We start from the raw sequence: 25,036 nt of genomic DNA on the forward strand, positions 1-25,036 counted from the left end.
TTAATTTTTATTTGCTTTGTCTGCCAGTAAGGACAAGTACAGGTCTTCACAGATGAGGTTTAAATCAGTTATTGTCCATTTTCTGGTGAAGACATGGAGTGAGTTGATAATTTGAAGGGATCACGTAGCAGCAAATTCTTCTCTGAGACACTGCTGAAGAGCTGAATACCGAATTGCAAATGGACTTGCCTTTGTGTCTGTTGTTTTTGTACTTTTCAAAATCTGTTTTTGTTGAGCAGCTTTGACATTATCTTTGGAAAGGAATGCAATGAGATATTAATTTCCTTCCTTCCAGTTTTCCACTGCAGATTATTTTGCTTTGCCAAGCTAATCATAACCAGTCCAATGCAAGAGTTTTTTCATTGAAGCTTGTTTTTTACACTACTTTATGCTATTCTAACAGTACATTTTTTCACTTGATTAATAATTTTCTTCAGAAAAGACGGTAGGTTTTGAAAAAAGGTTGAGTTTTCAGATGCATAATGTGCATTGCTTTCACCTTTCGATTTGAATGGTGAAGCAGCACCTGCAGCTGGAGCTTCTGGGATATGTCATAAGCTGCAAGACATAGAATGGATTTGAACTAAGACCAGTGGTGTTTTAAGTTTGCTGTGCCTACTCTCAGCTATCATATAATTTGGATGTAAAATTATGTTTCTGAATACTAAATACTCAGAGTGATGGGATCTGCAAAGTGTGGCTAAAAACCTCTAGAAAGTTTCTGTTTCTTCCTCTGCCAAAAAAACCAAAACAATCCCCCAAACAAACAAATAAACAAACAAACAAAAAACAAACACCACCCCATCCCAGCCCTCCCCATTACTTAGAACTCCCTATTTTTGTTTCCAGAAGCAAGTACTGTAAAATTCAGTTCCTAACAATATTGTGCTTGCTCTCTCTACTGCAGTCTTGGTCAAACTTGGTTTTAACTCACAGAATTTAGACTTCAAATTGTGTTGAAGGTCAGACTAGGATGTGCTAGAATCAGGAAGAAAAAACATTGTAGGCGTTGTTTTCAAAACTGACTTGGGTGAGTTTGACTGGGAATATTGCATGTTGTTTAAGCCTGGTGATACACTTTTAATGGAGCTCCCAGTCTGAGGGAATCACTAGACTTCCTTCTCACAACGCTGCACTGCAAAGCTGTGAGAATAAATACTCGTGGATGGTGATTTGCAACTGCTGTTAAATAGATCTATTCTCCACTACAGTTGCCATGCATTTCTGAACTACATTAGATTCACAATACCTGTTCTATTAATTTTATATTCATCTTGGAAACACTGCCTTCCGAAAGCTCTCCTGTAAGAATGGGCTCAGCATAAACAGGACTGTACGAATAGCTGAGACTGAGCAATTGCACACAACTGTTTTGGTTTCCAGGCCCCTCCTTCTGCTTTGTTTAAGGAAAGTAGACATGGGAGAGACATCTCTGTGATCCCTCTTGGCCTCCACCCCTGACAGTTGTGTGAAAATTTGATCAGTGTGGGAGATAATTAATGAAGAGCACACTGGGTTTATCAAATCTGTTATAATTAACGCTGTCCTGTCTTCAGCCATAATCAAATGTGATTTTTTTGTGTTGTAATTGTAGGATTAGGAAGTAAACTTCTGAATGTGTGGGAAAATTCTAGTAGTAAGTCCCATTTTGATTTAATGAGAATTATATTAAAAGATGTAGTGTGAGAAGCAATTGTAACTGATGACTTGTCATACATGGGATAATTTTCAGCTTTGAAAATATACTCTTTTAACATACTCTAGTATGTATTATTGGTATATAGCTGCAATTAAAATAATATCTGACTCAGGAAATGCTAGATATGTAGTATGAAAAAACAAAGGGCCAGTATATGACAAATCTGTGAGTGGTGAATAAATAACCTGAAGGAAACTAGAAATAAATTCTATTAATTTGAAATCAATTAAATAATTAAAAATAGGTAGCTCTATAAATATTTGAAATTTTCATGCACTTAAATTGTTATTGCAATAACAGTTGCAAAAAGTGCAAGTCATAATAGAAAAAGGTAGATGTAGAAGCTCCTATCCCCCTGTCAGAAGCAGAATGCACTGAGCTTTTTGAGTATTTCTACAACAAGCAAAAGTTGAAATGTCACAATCTTAGAGCCCAGGGTATTGGGGTAAACTGAGACCACCCTCTGGGCTGCTGTAATACATCTGTAATTTGTGGTTATTCAGCAGCTGCCACAAAAGTAGATGCACTTTCCCTATAGTCAGCTGGAGCAGGAGTGCAGGATTGCCACCTCAATGCAAGCTGTCCTCAGTCATTAATCAGAGCCCTGGATATTTTCAAAAGCTAGGATTTAGCCAATTATCCCCATTACTCTTCTCTCTTGACTGGCTTTTTAACAAGTTCCGTGAACTGATTAATCTACTCAGTCATTAAATGAGGGAACCAGCAGACTCGTGGGCTGTTCTGGGTTGAAGAGGACAGCTAAAGGGTGCTACCTGTGGAGCTGAAGGTAAGCAAGTATTTACTGCATCCTCCTCAGTGGTGGGGAAACTCCAATCGTGGCAGTTAATATTAGTTCACAGAAATCCCTAAAATTGAACTGGGATAGACTTTTCTAGAAAGAATACGTAACGTTCCTCCAGAGCTAGTTCCCATTCAAGAACCTGGAATATTCTTCTCTAAATACTCTGAGTTGTCCACTGCAAATAGAGTTACTAACTTGAGGTATACATTTGGTGCAGGCAGCTCAGGGTGCAGCTGCAGTGGGAGCTGGAGGTTGAACTCTGAATGGTGGGAGCCCAAGACAGGGGTCTGGGGGCTGCTGATCCTTTGCAAGACAAAGGGCTTGGGAACCTGGTGAGGGACACTCAGGGACACAGCAGGAGCTGAGGATCCCAGACTTTTGCACATTTAGACTGCGGGGGGATAAAAGCTCAGGTTCCTTTCTTGGGGTCCCTCCTTGGAGGCAGCACCTCGAGCTGTTGTTTTGTTATTTAGTTATTGCACCAAGATTAAACCATTTGAAGGATCTGGATGTCTGAAACTCTGCCATGGGAAACCTAGAGTAAGGAAACCTGGTCTGCCTGTGTGAGTAAGGGGGTGCAGCTCCAAAGGACTTTGGTCCCAGCTCAAGCTGTGGGAGTGGGACTGCAAGAGTGGCTCCTGGGTGGTCAGAGAGGGAGGTTTCCTTAACACTACTGATATTCAACTTGCCCTGGAAGTGTTTTGAGCAATAGCTAAATAATTTTTATGGAATCTGAAAAAAGTGCACTTTGATTGTCTGTAACAGATGAAATTTAAGGATTGCTTGTTCTCAGGTTTCAAAGTAGTCTTGTGAAGTGTGGTATCATGTACACAAAAAGTGCCACTACCACCAGCTGAAAACCTTTGGCCTGAATTAATTATTTTTATTATTATTATTTTTAGTTCATGTCTACAAGCTGTGTCCAGCTGATACGTCGGGGAGAAAAGAAGTAAAATATTGAGATATGTGAAACTATACTTCACAGAGCTCAGATTACATATTTAAACCAAAATCAGGGTCAAAACACTTTATTGAAGACTTAACAACTTGCAATTAACAATCGGTGAACTATATATTAGGAATCAACATCAGATAATCCACAAAACTAGACGGTGACAAAATGGTAACAAATGCCCACAAATTTCAAAATCCCCTTTGTGACTAATCCTACCCTCAGTGGTGGGCTCAGAGCCCCTTCCCCCATGAGCTTCCCACCCTCCCTGAGTGATGTGTAGCCCCTCCAGGTTTGGGTGCCTACTTGGTGCACCCCAAAGGTCTCACTCTCCTGGCTGGATTGTGACTGCTCATCATGTCTGATGATGAAGGTGCTCTCTGAGGCCTTTGCAGAGGCTGTGCCAGCTTGTGGCACCATCAAAACATGTTTTGGCCACTTCTGTGTCAACCTCCGTGTCTCTCCTCTCTTACAAATGTTCGTGCTTCAATAATTCTTTTCAGGCTGTCTTCTTTGTTTCAGATGTCTCTGTAATTTCTCAGTTTTTTAATCCAGCTGATGATTCTCTTTCACTTTAACATGAGCTATGGTGGGGCAAATGTCCTTCCAGACAGTTTTGTGCAATATGAGTCACTCACGCTGTTTACTCTTGCACTTCTGTCATTGCAAGTGTTATTCGGGACATATGTCAGAGGTGGACCATGGGAGCACTCACATATTATGCAGTTGAAAAGAAATATTTACAGTGAGTGTTTTGAAAGCTACTGGTTAGTTTTCAGCTGTGGGTGGATGGAAATGTTGGTGTTGAAAATATCAATTCAGATGTTAAAAGACAAATGTGAATGCTTTGGAAATTTTCACCCTGTCATAGCTTTGTCATGCACTTGCCCATGCTTGTCTGTCTGTTGGCACAGTTCATCTTTCTGCCCTTAATAAATCATATTGAAAAATCAAGGATGGATCTAAGTGGTTTTGTATGTCCTTGATAATAAATACATATTATATGACTCTCTTTATAACTATTACACTAACGCTTATGTAACACAGTTCCCAGTTTGTTCTTTATATTCATGTATATTTTATGGTGTTTTCGGGCACTTCAAGTCTTGCATTATGCTCACATAATAACCTGTTGATAAGATGAATTATGCTGCATTCTTTTGCTTATGTGGATTAATGAACATTGTGTTTTCTGTTGGAAAGGACATTTGCTTCTTGTTTTTTCTTTACTGTGTCTTCTTTGTAGTGGTATTTTATAAAAGCTTCAAAACTGCATCTTACCCATGTGCTCAGACATTTGTGTTGTGGTGATATCAAAATTGGGGGTTTTTTACCTCTAAGAAGGATTCCTCTTAAATCACCTCTGGGCTTAGCAAAAGCAGACAAAGGTATTTAAATGCTTGGTCAAGTTAACTTTGCACTTTTGTTTCACAAGTTTGTTTATATGTGGAAGTTACATGGCAAATAGGAGAGTAGAAATGATGATAACACTGCTTTTTTCCTAGCTTACCTGCAGTGAACACTTTAAAGGATATAGACAGATGAACAGAGATTCCATTTCTATGTTTTTTTTAATTGCCAAGCCTTTACTGCACTACCTAGAGTAGAATTTAGGTGTTAACTTGCAGTGTCAGTAGTCTGTAGGAGTGAACAAACTTCTCATGTTTAGCACAGGGCTAAGTATATTCAACACTCATGACAATGTTACAGCTAAAGTATTACAGGACTTGATGAAAGTAGTTTGCAGTGTTTTGGTTGAAGACTGAAAAATTGTATCTGCACAGGCATAGATTCCAAACTCTTGTGGAGAGCAAAACATAGTCATGGTCTCTACAATCCAAGACAGCAATCCTTTCTTTTCTCTATAGTCAAAGAAGCAGAAAATAAGAGGAATGTGTTTGTGCTGCAAAAGTAATCGAAGTACCTTGGTATTAAAGAAAACTGCTCTCTCCAGTCCTGTCAGAAGAGGGAATAATGAACCTTGCTCCAACAAGGTAAGTACTTTTTCCTTTTCCTTCATGGCTGGCATTTTGCAGCAGTGTGTATATCAGTGACAGAGACTTGATTACGGTACCAAAGAAGATTCACACATTCTAGCAGGAATGATAACTTTCTGCCTTCTGGAGGCCTGTCACTATTATTGCTGTGTATTTCTTGTTTTACTTTAGCTGCTGATATCTTTCTACCTCTTTCTTACTATGTAAAATGGATTTTACAGTATGTCTTTGTCTTTTTCTTTTATAAACTCGTATACATGTATAGGTGGGCTGTTTGGTTTGGCTTGGTATAAATGACGTTAAAAATCCAGGAGGAAAGGAATAATCTTTATTACTTTGATTTATATATTTTTTTTCTTTAATACAGCAAATCTGTGGGGACCAAAGGCCATGTTCATCAGCTTCCAGAAAATTTAGTGTAGTGGGTCTCTATGCATCACTGCCCAGCACTGGGCTCATAGCAAAGTCTTTTCTATACAAAATAGCTTATCTTTAACAAGTAAATCCACCAGAGTTCACAGAGTGTATACATGATTGCAGCAGGAGTTACAGTAGGCATTAAAAGCTGAGGTAGATAATACATCTAAAAATGGTAATGCTAGAGACATAGCTCAAAATGCTATTTCAACTCTCATATTGCAATTGCAGTTGATATATGAAGAACTTACCCTTTTTCACAGCAACAAATACTGACAAAGATATGATTGCCAAATTTTCTTCTTTTATAAAAATGTGATCAATGTCAATGTGACTGACTATAGCGAACTATCACAGCTGCAAAAGTTTCCATGAGCTACAACACCTCCTCAGACATAATGGTGAAGAGTAAATATAGTAAATAGTAATCTGAGCAGGACATAGATAACTGAGAAAAGCATCTTTCAAGCATTGTGAGGGCCAAGGGGGATATTACATAGTTTTCACTATTCTGTGTACACCTGCAATCCAGTACTGCATTCTGTATATCCATAATTCTTGTTCAGAATCTCTACAATCATGGATTCATAAAATAGTTTGGGTTGGAAGGGACCTTTTGAGGTGATTATCTTCTACCACAATACAGTAATCTATTGACTTACAGGTGTTCCTTTTGCTAAAGCTATGAAAAGAGAATAGCATGTGACAAAATAATTTCACTTAGTTTTAGATTAACACTTCTAGCCCCACAGCCAAACTATGTGGCCTGTCTTGGTGAGAGTAATATTCCATCACCAATGAAAAAAACCAGAACAAAACAAAAAAACCCAAAGTTGATTTTGTTAAACTTCTGCTTAGGATGAATACTTGAGTTTTCAAACATCAAAATTCTCTATTTTAACATTTTGAAGTGCATTTTTATGTACTTTATTTTTGGTATTAGATATTAACAATCCCATGTAAACACAGGGTTTTTTATTGCTTCAAGAATTTTGAAGACTTCCATCTTCGCTTACAGTTTGAATGAATATATATTTTTAAATCTCACTTTTTTAGTGAAACTGCCATTTTGCCCTCTGTACATTACTAGTTATGCTCCTCTTGAGGCTATAAAGTGCAGAGTGGGGCTTGATTATACTGTTTGAAACTGTGCTTAATTTGTATACATAGATCTATAAATGTAGCAGTTTCAGCCCCACTAAGTACTGAAATGAAAAGCTCCTTTCTTCTTGTTAGTGAACCTCCTTTTCTTTGATATTTACTTTTTCCATGACCATGTGGTAGCTTTCTCTGATCCATTTTTTGCTTTTTCTGTACTTCCTGATTGTACTATAACCATGGCAATTTGCTCCAGAGTAAACAGAACTTGTACAAACAATTTCTATTTCGTAGGCATTGAAATTCAAGGCCAGTCCAAAGACAATGTCAGATGTGAGCAATATATTCAAGAGAAAACCATGAATCATTGCAACTGGAGGAATGGCCCATTTTCAGAGCTCACCACTCTTTTCTTCCCTGCTATTATTGCTCTGGAGATATGGGACATATTTTGGATGATGGTGTTATTCAAAGGCCTCCTCTCCCTGTTCAGGATGGAGTCTGAATTTCAATTCTCATACACTGCTGACACTAGGAACAGATGGCTGTGAAGCCACTGGAGTAACATAGCTGCTGAGAGAGGTTAGCTGGGTTTGTGTCTTGTGTTTTGAGAACAGAAATGTCACGAGCCAAGGAGATTTATATCTGTTTCCCAAACTCAAAGGATCTAGTATCTTGCATTGCTTATTTTGACTACAATCTACATTTGAAACTGATTTAGACAATTCCTTCTAGTGATATTTCTCTAAGTAACAGTCTGGAACGAGTGAAAAACTGATGCCTTGTGTCTTATGACAATCAATACATCCTCAGGTTTTTCAGAATGGTTTGAAGCTAAAACCTCTGACTTAGATATATCTGATTTGTATCAGAAAAAGGAATGTGATGTCGTTTCAATATAGATGGTGATGAACATTGGGAATTCATCAATGTAAATAATACAGCAACTAAACTGGAGGTCAAGGACTCAAAAACCTTAATTTATACCATAAATCTTTGTAAACACTTGGTGAGAAATTTTTCTATCCTCAGTATTTATTTAATTATTTATTTAATCATTTGCTGTTAAAAAGGAACAAAGATGCATTTGGAACACACAGTGCAAAACTCATTTCCTGGGACTAAATGGTACTGGGAAATTATACCAGGGTAATAATTATTTTTTAGAGCTATCTGTAGTCCTCACCTACTATGAAGATTTCAGAACCTAAGATAACGAGTATAATAAGGAGGAACATCTCCCTCAAAAAATGCATGTCCTACAGAAACATAGAGAGCCCAGTCAGGATACTCCATTCTCAGCCTTAGTCTCCCATGGAAGCATACCAGTTAACATCCATAGGAGACCTTGCTAGCTAAGAAACTTGCAGATAATGGTGTTGCAAGTCAGCACAGTTTAATTAACAACAGAGTGGATTATGCAAAGGGAGAGGATTCTTTGTAAATGGGTGTGCTGTCTGGAGGTTTTGTGTTAATTATCATATTCAGTTTATCTGGCTGAATCTTGGTGAAGGAGTTAAATAATCTAGAGGTATGTAAATTTTGCAACTGCCCCATTTGGCAGAGTTCTCTCACTCTGTTGTGCAGTGTTCTCTCCTGTAGCTACAGTGATAAGCTGCTTGTTTTCTGACTTGATCCTGGTTGTAGCTCTGGTTATCTTTTTATGACACTGCTATGAATAAAAAAGTTAGACTGTGCCTCAGTGGAAATTCATTGAGGTTCTTCCTGTTTTGTTATTTGTCTCTGTTGAAATGATCATGCAAACTGAATTGAAACGAAGTTCCAAAAATGTCTTGGATGTGCTCCCAAGTGTCTGCAAATCTGCACTGTTCACTGCTGTCCATTGGCCACAAAGGCCCAGTGAGCCCTTATAGCCAGAGTTCAAATAACATGCCCACCCTGGTTATTTCCTTCTTGCTGGCGTGTGCTTACTGAACTTATGTTACCATATATTAAATAAAGCCCTCCAAAACACTGAAATGGAAATAAAAATGGTTACAACCAAAAAGAACAGTGGTTTAAGCATTAGAATTTAGCAGCCACTGTATTATTTCCCAAGGAACATACTGTTTTTCTACAAGTGATAATTACAGTCAAACAGTGGTAAATGCACAACCTTGTTTCACACAGTCATGCCTTTAACAAGGTTATTTCTCTCCTTTATCTTTATTTAGTAGAGCCTATTGTGTTCTCATGTATGGTTTGATGCCAAACCAATGTACTCTTTAATAGCTTTTGAAGAAAAATTCTTTAACAGGTATCCACAGAAACACTTGTGGAATCAACATATTTGCATTTCAATACAACTCTGTTTAATTGGTTCAAAATGAGGGTGACTGTCCCACACCTTGTATCTCTGTAGAAAGGCTATTTTTAATTGCTTCTTTGGGCAATTCTTTCCACTTTGCAGTGCATGAATGCTCTTACAATCTGACCCATGGTTGTGTATACATTATATTATTAATTTTATGAGGCAGGTGCACATTAGTGAGAAGCAGAGGATGACAAAAACAGTAGTGTATGGCTCTGAAAATATTTTATTCTTTTTCAAGACAGTTTTGATTCAGAAAAGCTTAAAAGCTGTAATTTTCATAAAGGCATTGGAAGGATTTATTATTTCTTCTTACACATGCACACACACACTTTGCACAGAGTAATATCAGTCACAGCAGACAGTCACATCACTTGTACCTGCTTTAGTCTTGGCAGAAGAAGAAAATGTGGAGCTTGTGGGAGCAGGGACTGATGATACCAGAATATCTTGTCAGCCTCAGGCAACTGCTTATTTTTCTTAGAACTAGACAGAAAAATCCAGACAGTTCCGCAATGCCGCTTAATGGGTATTTACCTCCTCTGATAATTTTTTAGATGGTAACATAACTTCATCAACATTTGCTCTATTAGATATGCAGACAGTCTTCCCACCACTGTTGGGTGTTTTGGGTTTTTTGCTGAAGTTTTTTGGGGGAGTGCTTTAGGTTGGTTGGTTTTTGTTGTTGGGTTTTTTTCTTTTTTTAATCTATGTCTATTGTTGAGTTTAGAAATTCAGAAAATACTCTCTGTCCCTTCCAGATATTTTTTTTTTTTTTCAGTTGTGAAAGCACTCCAAATCTGGTATAAGAAATCATTGAGACATTGCTTTACTTTAATACACACGGGAGCAAAAACGGGGATTTGAAGCCCTAATGGTAGAAACAATGAAATAATTCTTGCAGAAGTGCAAATTGCTCAAGACAGCTTCATACTACATTTAGAAGGACTCCAACCTCTTAGGCTCTGTAGTAATGGAACACTTTAATCAAAGTTACTGATCTTCAATTTTTGTTTTATGGAAAGCTTATCATCTAGGCATGGCTTAAATGATGAAAGGTAGATGAAGAGACACCTTTGTTCATGTGCTTACATAAAAAATACACCTAAAAAGGAAGGTGACCTGACAAATCAAACGTAAAGAAAAAAATTAACATCAGATTGACACTGGATGGAAAGAAGAACACAAGCTATAAATTTAATGGCATAGAGATATGTATGTGTTTGAGCCTTAGACAACTGGTTGTAGCAGATTAAAGAAAAAGATCAAAAGGAATGAAGAGGAAAAAGTAGGCAACTTGAACAGAATGCTGAGTGCTTTGTCTGTTTATAGTTTGTAATGCTGAAGAGATCATTGCAATTGCCCAGTCTAACTCCTTGTGTAACTCCTAGTTTGGAACCTTGTAAGTAGAAGGAATCATTGCAGACCTGACTGACTGTAAATTGTCCCTTTCTGGGACTAACAGTGCTCTCTCTCACTTGCTGTTCCACTGAACACGTCAGGGTGTACAGGGACCTCTCCACTAAAGTACGTCAGCATCGCCCGTCCGCTATTCCCTGTTGTGACAGGCAGCTGAGTTCATGTTTGCCTGTTTCATGAACATTATTTAGTCCAAAAAACATTTACCTGATTTTAAAAGAGCTGTCCAGAGATACCAAAAACATTTGTGAATGAGTTTCTTTTTGTTTATAACAGAAAGTTGTCTTCAGTTTACAGGCACATGTAAGTATATGCATGCACACAGACACAAATGAGAAGCATTAACTCAGCTGGCCAGAGCATGGTGCTCATAATACCAATAATATTCTAAGTAGCTTTACTAGCTTTACTTTTTATCTCAGCCTGAAATTGTATGGATGCATGGTTCAAACCATTTCAAATGTTACGGAATTTTAAAGGAAAAAAATGTCTCCTTGGATGTTTAAATATAGTTTTTTCCTTTAAAATCTTTCCTTACTATTGAATTTGCATAGCATCCAGGCATCTCAATGTATACCACTCCCCCTTTTCTTTCCTAGTGCTTCACACTTCTGATGTTCTAGTCTAAATTTTCTAGCAGTTCCTACCCTGGGAAATCACATGTTGTTGTATAGTCTCTTTGCTGATCGTTTCTCTGTCCTGTTCTGAGCATACCTTTTATCCTCATTCTTATCACCAAGGGAGAAAGACAAAAAAAGAGCTTTTACAAGATCTCCTAGCATATAAGAGATCAAATTTCAGATTCACAGAAGAGTACAGTACCTATGGCAGCAGGTTTACAGGCCAAAGTCCATGGGTTGTCCTTTTTTAATTTCAGAGTATTTAGAAAGAACATCCAGCAGTTTTTGCCTGCAGGACCTGCCCTTCTATTTGGCCCTGCTACAAAGAGCAAACGAGGGAGAGAAGTGTCTTGTCCAAGCCTTGTTCTGCTTTACAGTTCATCCAGCACTGGGCAGCCTGTTTGGCTGGTTCTGGTGCAGGTATCATAACCTGGCACCCTGCAAGTGAGCACTACTTGTGCCATACTGTGAGGGCAAGGAGTTTTCTTTTCATGCCTCATTTATATACTGCATCTCTGAGCCTATGGAGCAGAAGCTGATATTTAGAAAATGAAACAGAGTTAACGAGCATAAGAACCTTTATCTATTTATTTTGGATTCTAAGTACAAGGAAATAGACATGGAAGTATGTTCAGTTTTGTACAGTTTTAAAGTCTTTTAGTGAAGAGAACAGAAAAGTTACAGGCTGTAGCCTGTGACGAAAATTACTTAATTGTTCAAAATATAAAAAATTAAAATTTTCAGATCAAAATATGATCAAGGTGCACTTCAGGACTTGTCTAATGAAGTGTTGCTTGTATCAATGGGTAAGAATTCTTATTGTATCTTAGCTGAGCTGAAGATTGCCATTGCTGCCATCACTGGGAATTCTGCTGATGGCCTGATTAGGCCATCTCCTTTCCCTCCTTGCATCCTGTGATGAGTTGCAGACAGGTCACATCCTGTGTGCAGACAGCAGCACATTTTCCCTGACTACAGAGATTGCCTCTATTCTGCTCCAGGGGGACAACAGTTTGGAGATTAAAATGCCCAAAAGTTGCACTTGTATCTTATCAGTGATAGGAGGATTAGCATACCCAACCTAAAGCCAGTGACATTTTTGTGCTGTTTTGTGAATTACTGTGATATGTAGCAGAACACAGACCAGAAGGTTTGTCCTGTTCTACAGCCTCTAATTATGGCCCTGTTTTTAATGTCACTTTTAGAAAACCATTCAGTTGAAGAAATCAGAAGGTATGATTCTAGGTTTCCTCCTAGAAAGAGTTCCCTAACGCCTGCTCTGGCTTCATTAACTCTCCTTGCCTCCTTAATGCAGGCCTCATCTTCTGTCTGTGTTTTATAAAAGTAGAGGGAGAAATTTACTTTCAGAAGAGGATTCTGTGCTCTGATTCTGTGATGGAAGAAGTGTCTTCATTCAGCCCTCATTTAGGCTTTATCTGTGGCTTCGCTGGAGTATTTGCAGCATAGTAAAGTAGGAAAAAGGCCAAACTTTTTTATGATCATTATGTGTGTAGATCTTTTTACCTTTCTGAGGCAGAGAAATGTTCAGTTGGTCCTTTTTAAAACAAGAGGCTGTGCTATGCTTTCCGTGGAAGTTCAGTGTGGCTCAGTGATCATGTAGGAAGAAAGTCCCTTCTGAAGTACCATACCTCCCCCACATAAAAAAGTGCAAGTCTGCTGTTTACTTTTAGATGAGTAAACAAGTAGAAGAATTTAGGTATAGGAGGCAACAGAAGGCAAGATAAAACTATTTAACTTTAAAAGTTATCCCTTTAAATTAAGATCTAGTTTCCTAAAAAATACTGCACTGGGGATTTGTTTTTAAACGTCTTCTATCTCGAGTTACTGTAATCTGTATTTTCCTTCAGTAATGTGTATAAGGGAAAATACAACTGAGTATCTTTCAGATACCCATTAGAAGCAGCAATCATTTAATCATTGACAGTTAAAGCTGTGGGATTTCATCTCAGATGTAGGCTTTAGAACAATAAAGTTTTAAAAAAACCTTATTGTCAAGGCTGTATTATTTTCTGTGGTGAAATCGTTGGAACTTGAAAATTGGGTTCTATAATAGAAGGAAAATAAGGGACGGAGAAAAACATTACATCCAGATGAAACATAATTCAAAGGCAAGAGAGATGTATAAAGTCATACCCAGTTGAACTGTCCTAGTCTATTTATTGATTTATTAAGTAGAATAGTTAACTGGGAAATGGTTATGGAAGATGTAATTTTTACAGATATTCTCAGTCATGAGAAAACATTTGTTATGTTCAGCTCTCAAAAGCCAAATCTGTAATAAAACACAAAGATTTTTAGGAAATGGAATGTCTTTGTATTGAATATATTTAGCACAGCAGCTCAGAGCTTTTGTATTTCGTGTGTGTATATGTAAATATACAAACCAATATTAACACTTTGTAATTTATGTGTTGTGTAATACAAAACTTGTTTGGTTACAAAGTCACTAATTTTGGAGAAAGCTGATAACACTAAGTGGTGAATGGGATGACATGAATGAGACACTTGTGGTAGCTCAGCTAATTGCCATTGGAAAGATTGCTCCCTCCTTAAATTTGCAGTAAGATAACACAGTGTTACAGCTTCTGAGCAGGGTTACACTGTGACTGTATTAATGTCAGAGCTGTGCTGTGACCCTGATTCCTGTAAAACTGTACAGAGGCTCAGCAAATACGAAAGTCTGGACCATCAGATTAGACACATGTATGTTTCCATAGAGAAATGAAACATATTTACACAAACTAGAGCTCTTGGGATGGTTTGTTACAAAATCATAATTCATTTCCTGTATTTATGGTGTGTTCCATGTATCCATATTTGTCTTTTTGATGATAGCCTGAGACGGAAATGTCAGGGGTTTGACTAATGAGATAACCTTTGCTGTCAGTGGCAGCAGTGATACCTTTTTACATAAATGCAGGATGGTATTTTTGTAAATATATTTGCAAACACAGAACAAATGTATGCAGTTGTGGTCGAGACCTTTGTACAGGGTGTACTGGAATTTCACCTACCCTGTGTTCTTAGCATTCCTTGAACAATTTTCTTTTTCCTTCTTTTTCTCCCTCCTTTCATTCAAGGACTGCTTTAATTTTTTTCCCCTCAATACATGCCTGCTAATCATGAAGAATATGTACATAAAGCACAATTAATATTCAGACACACTCTATGAGCTAAAATAACCTATTTTGTTTGGAGGAGGAAATTGATTATCTTTTAACAATGGCTAAAATGAAGGTTAGGTAATTAAGAGTTTCCTGTAGGCTCAGGAAATGATTTTAGTAAAACCCTCCTGAAAAAGTCCCCCGAGTGAAGAAAGCTGGAGTTAAAAATGCAGACACCTGAAGATGATTACTGCATTACTAATACTGCAGCTTATTTTTCAAGTCATCATGACAATATTTACTGTGGTGGTTCAACTACACACCACAGCTAGTGATACACTACAGCTGATATTTATTTCCTCATTTTAAGTCCATTTTAAAAGGCAGAGAGAACTATACCTTGGTTAAAACAAATAATTGACAGTTGTAGAAAATCTGGTCTTTTTGATACTATATAGAAATAAAGAATAGAATGAGGTTTCTGCTGATAGCTCATAGTTGGAAATTGTCTCCTACAAGAAGAGCATAATTGTCCTTCTATTTTTATTTCCCTAAGAAAACCGCTTAAAAAAAAAAATTAAAACTTTCTATTTTTGTCCCCTACTCTCCCTCCCTCCTTTTATGATTTTTTTTTTATGTAGGCTTTTTTTTCCTGAAAGGGAACCTCAGATTCTTAATTGGCAAATTAAAAGAACTGATAAAACTGTGCTGAACTTTCCATATTAGAGGAGATGGGATCCATATAGCTCTTAAGTGTGAATGAGAGTATTCACCAGCATAACTTGATCTATCTTCAGTATAGGATTTGCATTCTTTTTTATTGTGATAATCACAATATTAGCACACATTTTGGTTCACATTTCTGAAATCAAGTGTCTTTGAAAGCATAAGAAAAGTCTTGATTCTCAGAAGCTTTCAAAAGATCATAGTGCAGCTAGTTGTGTGCTTGAAAAATGGAAATTTCTTTCTAATAACAAAAGGCAGCCCACCAGTCTTCCCAGAGTAAGATACTCAATTTTGGCTGTGTTAAAATGCAAGGTCAAAGAAGTATTTAATGACAATTTTTTGTATGCGTGATAGACATTACACAGCATTTCTTTCTTAAAGTAAATGCCATGTCTTCTCAAGATGGCAGAAATATGGGCAGCTGCTATGGGTAATACAGGTGAAAGTAATGGTAAATTCTGTATGTCCCAAGAGTGCTCAAGTGCCACGGGATCATTTAATCACACTTCCTAGGAGTTAATTAGATCTCCAGTTAGAGAAATATTCTGCAGTTCTGTGTTCATTAGCCTGACAGTTGCAAATGAAATTCTTACAGTTTATGCACCGTTTAGTCCCAGAGCTATGGAAATGTAGGAGAATGTGGAGGAAGGCCCTCTTGCCTTATGTGTTTATAACTTTGATAAAGCAGTAGTGTTGAAGGAATATTGATACAGCAACAACAAAAGTTGCCAAATCTTGTTTTTCTGCAGTGAATGAGTACTTGCTTTGTGTGTGTGTTTTTGTTTTCTTTTTAATTTATTTTGTACAAGATAAATATATTCCAGGAAGATAGTGAATACTCTCATTTCCAAGCTATTTTCCTGATAAATGAGGTACCTTTCTTCCTTTCAGGACTGAACCTACAGTTTGGATCCTAACAGAGCAAAAGTTTAAGTTTGAAAAATTGGTCCTATGTCTAGGGGAGTGTATTGGGATTTGAAGTGTCCAAATGTCCCTTCTGAATTCAATCACGCCTGATCACATGTTGTGAACTTAGGAAAAGACAGTTGAAAATGCAGGAATATTTTAGTTTCAATACTTAGATGAGTCAAGCCATCATTTTTTCAGCTGAATTTCTGAATGACTAAATAAGCACTGTATTAGCTCCTATCTCATGTGCTGGGTGGTCAGTTTAGTAATGCTTATCAGATTCTATTAAGTCATGTTGTTGTCTAAGCAAAACTAAAGTTAGTTTTTACTGGAGCAGTGAGGAAAAAAAAAGATATTATTCAAGGGTATTGACACAGTGAAGGTCAGCACATTGCAGGCTGTCAGACGTGCCAAGTGTAATATTTTGACAGAGCAGTTGACATTGACAGCATCTCTGAATGTGTCTTTGCCTCAGAGTTCATAAAAGATAATGGTGGTGAGCAGATGTCAGAAATATATAAGCTTTTCTGAGAAAGGGAGAAGAAACACTAGGAGAAATGAGGAATACATGAGAACAGGTGATCACAAAATTAGAATGTCTGCAGGCTGACAGCCACAGGAACAGATGGAAACCTTGTTCAGACTGAAGTTGAAAGGAAATACAGAAAAAGAACAGATTGTCTTAGAGTATAGAGCACATATGATCTGCAGTACTATACATATGTAGGTGTGAACGCAAAAATAAGAGGCAAAACTATGCTCTATACATATGAATAAACCTGTGGATTTAAATGTTGCAGAACTCTATAATGCTAAAGTAAATTGTCCCAATTCTCACCTGTTTCTCACTTCTCAAAATGGGCCTAAAACATAGTTATGCTGCTTTGGTCCGTAAAAAAAATTACTTCTGAAAGGGCAAACAAGTGGAGCAATAAAAAATTCAACAAAATGTCAACATGAGTGAGATTTGCATAATTATAATTTTGTTCTGTATCTAGTTCTATGAGGAAAGTTCTCCCAAGCTGAACAGTTACATTTCAGGGATGTTAAATGATGTGAGTAAGAAGAATAAGGAAGGGAGAAGTTTGCCATCCTCCTTATAGGACCGGTCCTGTGGATATTGATGGAGCTGCTGTGTTAGTGAGACTCAGCTGTGGCAAGAGAGCAGGAGGATGCAGGCTACCAGAAGGACTTCACTGCCACAACATTCTGATTCTCCAGGAGAAAGTTTCCCAGCCCAGCTGAGTTTGTGGGATCAGTGAGCCAGGTGCTCAGCTGCCCCTGGATCTGCAGGATGGCAGGATGAGAACAGCAGGCTCTTCTGGTACAGCAAAGGGGTAATGGGAGACATGGGAGGGCTTTCCTTACACAGATTGTCACCACCTGGAAATTGAGAGGGGCACTCATGATCCTCTGATTTCTTAGGGCCTATTTGGGTGAGTTTGCAGGTCCCAGCTGCAACATAAGTGCACACCATTGAAAAGCTCTTTAGTAATTAGTGAGTGGCTCCCTGAAGGCTCAAGAAAAAGGTAAGGCTTCTTGTTTCTTACTTTAAATAAATATATTTTTTATTCTCTGCTAGAAGTGTGCTAACGTGAAATCCTGTGAGCAAGTTTATTTCATTAATCCAATATGAAAATGATTCTGTGTTGGCTGACTTTCTGTGTGTCTCTAAAACTGTCCCTCCCCATTGCTCCCCTCTCCCCCTGAATCTTTGAGTCTCTGTTAGCACAATAGGACTAATCCTATGTAGGTCAACAGTGTTTCAGCCAATTGTTCTCAGCATAAACACATGGATATTTTATATTGTTGCAGAAAATTGGTTTTGCTATCCCCTTCAACACATGCACAGGAAAATGGGGAGGACACATCTTTGGATATGTCTGCAATATTCAGGTTAATAACCTATTAATAAAACCCATTCAGGCTGGTGTTGCTGCCTCTGAGACAACAGAGTGTGGTATTCAGTAGCAGTTACTCTTACTGGGAGATATGATCCAACTGCAGGATGTTACTTTGTTAGTGCTTGCCTCTTTCACCCAGCCCCTTTCCTGATCTACTGCATCTGCTTACTAAAAGTAGCTATTTATAACTTTGCATTTCAAGGTTAAAACACTTCACAAAGGTCTATATATTTTCTACATAAAGCAGGACTGAAGACAGGTACATCCTGAGTACCCTTTTTTCTTGTACTTAATATTACAATGCAGCATGACAAGTACACCATTGTGGCATGAATGTTATGTGGATAGAGCTAACTACAAACATGGAGAATGAGAAGGGTTCTAAGGACTTTGGAAGGTGGTTATCTTTTGTGATTTGTGTTTGTGAAATAGTATTTCATTATATTATTGTTACAATGATCACCTGAAAATTCAGGGAAACTTCTGTGCTAACAGATGAATCATGCATATTTGAAATTACAATTACATTTACCCATTATTATTTTGTTGTGAGATAAAAATGGAGGGGTTTTTTTGCACTTATTAAGCATTTCCTTATGTAAAGAGTGGCAGTACAAACTGCTTCTGAGGATAAACACACAGACATATATCAGTTATAGCAAACACTTAGAAAGGCAGACAGTAACTCTTTTTCCTCTCTAATAAAACAAGCTACATTGACTGCTGCATGGGAATTCATCAACTTCCTGCAGTTCCATGCTTTGGTGTGAGTGTGATAAGTGGTAGAAGTTGCAAAGCTAAGCTATTCAACATTATAATCCAAGGGTACATTAAATACAGAGGGATATAATATATATCAAATGTCTTGCAGGATAAACTTGTCAAAATGTAATTCTCACACATAGGGAATGGTGTGTTCAGAAAATGACACTTAAGATATCTAGCAGAACATACATATTTTTGCTACTTGATCTTAGCATTGTTTTTCTGTCTGAGTTCTCTTATATCATGGGTTTCTTGCAGTATTTTTCATTATCTCAGAATTTTATCAGATGAGGAAAGAGGCACTTTATTTTAGCATGTGTCTTTTGGGGAAAAGGGTAGTGACAGAACATCTGAACAGGGAGTAGAATAGCTTTCCTCAGAATTTACAGTCCGTTTTCTAAAGGTATCTTTAAAGTAGCTAGAAAATAAAAAGAAGATTTTTCAGGGGCATTTTGAAGGATATACATGCTTATATTCTGTATTGTACAGTTCAGTGCTACTGCTCCGATTTCTGGAATCTGGCTATCTGAACTGACTGCTATCCAAACTCCTTTTGAACAAAAATAATGCCTATAGTCACACCCACCAATATAAAATGCTGCTTGCTAATTTCCTAGTCTACTAAAAACCCTTCTCCACCTGGTTGCTGATAATCCAGATAAGGAAATCTCTACCTTTATCTTCTCACAAGCTATGGTCTCAGTCTACTCTCCTACCCCCTACCTTTGTGTTTTCTCCCTTTGTTTTTCTGATTGCTCTCCACTCCAGTTCTGTAAAATTGGTAGGTTAAAAGAGCTCTTAGATGCTACCTTTTTCTTTTTATTTGTGAAGTGTACTCTGTATTAGACTATGGCATTGTATTAGGGAGAAGTTGGGTGAGCAGAGGTGTGTGGTCAGCAGCCTTCAGGAGACGCAAAGGCTCCCACGATGAAGATATTGGTAACCAGGCTAGGCACACATGAAATTAATTTCTTGACTGGGTCATTCTGTTTGTAAGATTTAGCTGTTCTTTGTAGTTTGCTGTGATTCCATGCTCCCTCTGGCTGCTCTTGTGGCACATGTAGCTCTGCTGCCTGGATAGAGACCCAAGTAGTAGATGATGATTTGGGTGGAAGGGAAAGGTAAAAAAAGTGAGGGAATGAGTGGGAGTAGAGAGAGTTTGGGGGGAAGGGAAGGAGTCTCAGTGGTTCAAGTGAAGATGCAGTGAGGGATGATGAAAGAGGAGGAAACAGCAGGGAGAAAATCTTCCCAAAATGAATCTGCCGCTCCACACCACGGCAGTCCCAGGAATGTCCCTACACCTGTGTGCCAGTCAAACACTCCTGTCAGGGCTGCTCCAAAGGGACTGGGTGGGTGGGGCGGCCAGGGCCCACAGTCAGGGGACCCGAGGGTCAGGAGAGTTCATGCAACTGCTTCTGTGTCCCCTTACTTTAGGCTAAATGCCTCTGAAGCTAGTGGGGAAAACCACTAAAAGAAATTAAAATCTGATTTTAATTTTTTTAAACATTGGAGTAGGAACAATTATAAAACTAACTTAACTGTACCTGAGGAATAAAAGTCTTGCTGCCTGGCATGCCATCATATGGGCAGTTTAATTAGGGCTGTTCAGTACGGTTTGGGATTCCCAGTTGGGTAACAGGTACTGCATGAAAATCACTGCTCTTTACATCTTGTTTGGGAATCCCAAATTCAATTACTATTGGAATTCTTTATAAAGAATAATGCAAAATAAGCACAAAGAAAATGAAAATGTAATCTCTGAAGGGATTTGTAACAATTGAAAGAAATAAAAATAACCATTAGAGGGTTTTTGCAATATGCGCTTACTTATTAAGACCACCCAGTTTCTTGAAAATGTTTGCCAAGATCTTTTTCATAAAAGAAGAGGGAAATGAGCACATTAAAAGAATCTCTAGATCAATGAAGAGATGTGTAACAGCCTGTGTAATATGACATGCTATGCAACTTAAATAGTTGTATATATAAATACCAATAAATTTTAAATATTGATGTTTTGAATATTAAAATATTGAGTTTGTGATAATGAGTGATGCAGGGAGGAAATTTAGAGAGCTGTCCCAAGAAAGACATGTGCCTCTTTTATGAGTCGAGATGGTTTGAAGGATTTGGTTTGTTACTAAAAAGCAGTTGTCTACCGTGCTGCAGTAGTCCTGAAAGAGCACGAGCCTCTCTGTACCAAAATTAATTTTAGTTATAACAAAAAATGGGGTCGTGGTAAAGCTGCCAAATAATATTTAATTTATCAGATGAAACATGAGTGTAGATTTTCAGCGACTGAAAAGTACTACTTTTAATAGAGTTGTGTGTGTGATTTGGGTTTTTTTGTTTGTTTTGCTTCACTTTTTTCCTCTTAATTGGTGCTTGTAAAAGATCTACAGTATTGTTAAGAGACAAGGCATGGATGATACGCTGAATTACCCTTGGTAAAGATCATGCAAAATGTGTCTAATTTTTAATCAGCTTTATTCAGGGAAGGAGCTGTGCCAGCCTACAGAAATTACATATAACATTGTCTAGATATTGACATTTTGTTCTCCAGTATCTCTGCACTCATTAAGAACTAAAATGCAACAAAACCCCATATAGAAACACCTTCACTCAAAATTAATAAATAAAACCTCCAAGAAAATCTTTCCTGAGCTGACAGTCTCACCCTGCAGCATTTCCTTGAAAAAACCATCTTCATTTTTGATGTGGTCCCATTCTTTCTGCGATACTTAGGGGATTTGTGTGGAATATGGTCTAGAAGATGACTGGATAAATGGTAGCAGCTGTGGTCTTTTGCTGATAATTTGTCCTTTGCTGTTTTTTTCTCAGTGAAAAATTGGAAAAAGTGCGAAAAGACGGATAATTTCTGAAACAAATAGTACAAAATATTCAGTATTTTATGTCTTTTTTCTGGCCTGATTTTTGGCAAAAGACATTTTGATGACTGGAAATAACAGAAGACTCACTTAAAACTTCTGTGGGAATTTGAATACATAATAAGATCAAGCTCACATCCCACATTTTCCTACGAATTTTCAAAGAAATGAAATCTATATTCTGACAGCTACTTTAGAGATAAGCTAATTCTCTGAGGTTAGGAGCATTTGGGTTGTCTTCTATTTACTGGGCCTGCCATGCAACTCACCTACCCTTTTAATCCACACTGATTGCATATATTTTTGTCACTTATCAAATGCATTCTGTTGCCTTATAAGAGCTGAGTTAATGCTGTTTCTACAGTCCATAGCCACTTTTCAAGAATAAAACACCTTGCCTAAGTATAAACAAGAGTTATAGCCTGTTGGGGTGTTCTCAGTCACACCGTGAGTGAAATGCTGGAACACCATTCCTGCTTGTTCTAGAGAGTGCTTTCACAAGGCTGTCTTGGCTTATGAGGGAATGTGTATAATTAAACAGAGGGGCATGATACTAAAATGTGGGTTTATGGTCTTTATGGTTTTTAGGTTAGGATCTCTCTGTTGTAAAATTTAAGGACACATTTCTGCAGCTGCTTTGTCTCGAAGGATGCAAATCCATCTCTTCTTGTATTCTCCAAAGCTTTTTTGCGTCTATGTTTGACTTCTCACTGAGCACTGAGTATGTTTTTGTTCTACTTACCAGTTCTGTAAATTGTCAGGTATGCAGGGTTTAGATTACACAGCCCAGTTATTTTTCAGGGAAAGATATTAATTGAAATTTAGAGAAAATGAATTAATAAAAAAAAAAAGTGCCTGTACTGGAAAATATATGCAATATGAATTTCAGGAGTGTGAAGCATACACAGATTTGTTTGGTATTGGTGGTAGCTGAGGTACCTCAGTATTTCTAAAAATGAAGCAAAAGAACAGTTACCATGGAAATGTTATTTTTGTAAGTGCTAACTTAGGTGGAAGACAGGTCAAGATAAAATGCTTTGGAAAAAAAAGCAAGGTAAGTTTTCTTTTATAGAATATTTTAAAGTCAATTTTGGCTCTAAAATAAACCTTTTGTGCAATTTGAGTTGGAAAAAACTACTTTTGCATTAATCACAAAGATTCTCTGCATTGTTCAGGTAGTTTTCAGACTGATCTGGAGGCACACCTATTTTAAAAGCAAATGGTACATAGTAGTTTCTCAATTAAAGAGAAGACATTGCAAAATGAACTAGAAATGAAAGACAGAAGTAATTTTAACTGAAAATATATTTGCTTTAAAGGGTGACCTTGAGCTGTGTTTCTAATTTTGTTTTTTACTACAGATTAAGATGTTAATATCAATCATGTAAAGCATTCTATTTACATGAAGTTTTGTGAGTGCTCTTTACTGATGTGTTAATTGCTTGAAGTGTAAATGGAGAAAAAAACCCTCAGTAATTAATTAACAAAGAATACCTATGTGACTCCTATTTTGTTAATTTTGATATGTTTACACACTGTATTAAGGGAAAAAACTATGAACAATATAAAGGAATTATTTGGTAAATGTGTCCCTCGGGAATTGTCTTTATCAGCCAATAAAAAAAACCCTAGAGAATTTAGGGGGAAATGCATAGGAGACCCCCAGAATGTAATTTGCTTCCTTTAACTGGACTGAGTGGGAGGCAACCCTTGAGTATTTCAGATTAATTTATTGCCACCCAGGGTTAAATTACAGCCTGTGACAGGTCTGGAGCTGCTTTGTCAGAGAGGGCCTGTAAATGACAAAGCTGCTATCACTAACAGTGGGGACATTTCTAGGATGGCCAACTCTGTATAATATCCCATTTCTCTTTGTATATTCAGAAGTTCGGTTACCTTCTTCACTTTTTTTGGGCAAACTGGAAGTCTTTATTTTGAGTAAGTTCATTATAGCATCACAAAGGATGTGCCTAGAGTTTCTTCAGTAGCTGGCCTTGAGTTTAGAGGGTGAATAGCTCAAGCTGGGTGAGCTGATGCTCTTGCTAGTGTGGCTTATGGCAGAATTTGTGAATGAGCTGCACATTCACTGCTGATGAACTGGAGTGAGAGTCAAACTGTAGGCAGCAGGGACCACCAAGAGGTTTGGGGTTGAATAGAAAGCAACTCTTGTGGTGAACATGAAATGATGAAGGTAAAACGTCCCATCAGTCCTGCAGGAAGGGAGAACAAGCTGCAGTTTACTGCACCCCTCCCCGCCCCCCCTCCGTTTTCTACCCAAAGTTACTTGCTAGCTTGTGACAGCTTGCAAGGGAACTAACACATTATGGATGGCAGGAATCTGGAAGGTGATAGGAACTACAAAACTGTCAATAGAGATTAATGTGCAAAACAACAGAGGGACCCAGGAGAATCAAGCAGTACAGAAGATTCACCATTTCCGTGAATTCAGTTTTTGCTCTTTGAGCAACCTGCTTCTGCTACCAGCCAAGTTTCTAGAGCTTGTTGGCAGCTCAGTGTGCAGCAGGCAGGCATTGACTTCTGCCAGTACTTACTTATGCCAGGACATTAATCCCACATGTTGCAAGGAGAAGGAAGACAAAGGAGCATCTTCTATAGACATTGTGGGGTGTTCTTCATCCACAATGAAGAGCTAAAACTTTAGCCTCTATTTCTTATGCTCCCAACTTGGCAATGCATGCACAGGTATAATCAGATGAAGAAAATGCAATAGCAACAGGAGAGCCTATCTGGGCAGACACTCTGGGAACCTGTAGTCTCTTTATTAAAGTTCCATTCCTCAAATATTCCTCCTGCAAACTTACATTTGTAAAAGGAAGCCACATCTCCTCTCCAGCTGGCTTACAAATCTCTTCCTTCTTTTCTTTCTCTTCTCTTTTCATTAGGCTTTTTTTGTTGTTGTTTCAGTGTTGCTTTGTCACACATAGAAAAAGACGTTTGAATTATATTTTACAGTGCATCTATCTATCACCTCCCTTTTTGCTCATAAAGGGAAGTAAACACATGACACAGAAGGCATTCTGGTTGCATTTTGAAGAGACAGGGCTTTGTGGGATTCTGCTACTCAGATGCAGCCTACATAATGTGTTGGGGAGGTTGCAGAAATAAATGTTCTCTCTCATTAAACATGTAACTTGTTGGGGAGATTCTTTTCCTAAGCAAAAGCCTCTTATCCAAGGAATATATATAGAGAACTTTTCTTAAATGTGTTGACTTGACAAATAAGGTGAATCAGCTGTCATTAAATAGCAACAAAAGAGGTTTCCCTGTAATAAAGACCATTTGTATGACACGAAATATTTAAAAGGTGCTTCAGTAAAGTAGGTGAGGATATCATTCCAGACCTGATTATTTTACTTGCTTGAAAGACAGAATAAACAAACTGGTAG

The sequence above is a fragment of the Cinclus cinclus genome, chromosome 7 (assembly GCF_963662255.1).
Source record: "Cinclus cinclus chromosome 7, bCinCin1.1, whole genome shotgun sequence".
In the NCBI taxonomy this organism is placed as follows: Eukaryota; Metazoa; Chordata; class Aves; order Passeriformes; family Cinclidae; genus Cinclus; species Cinclus cinclus.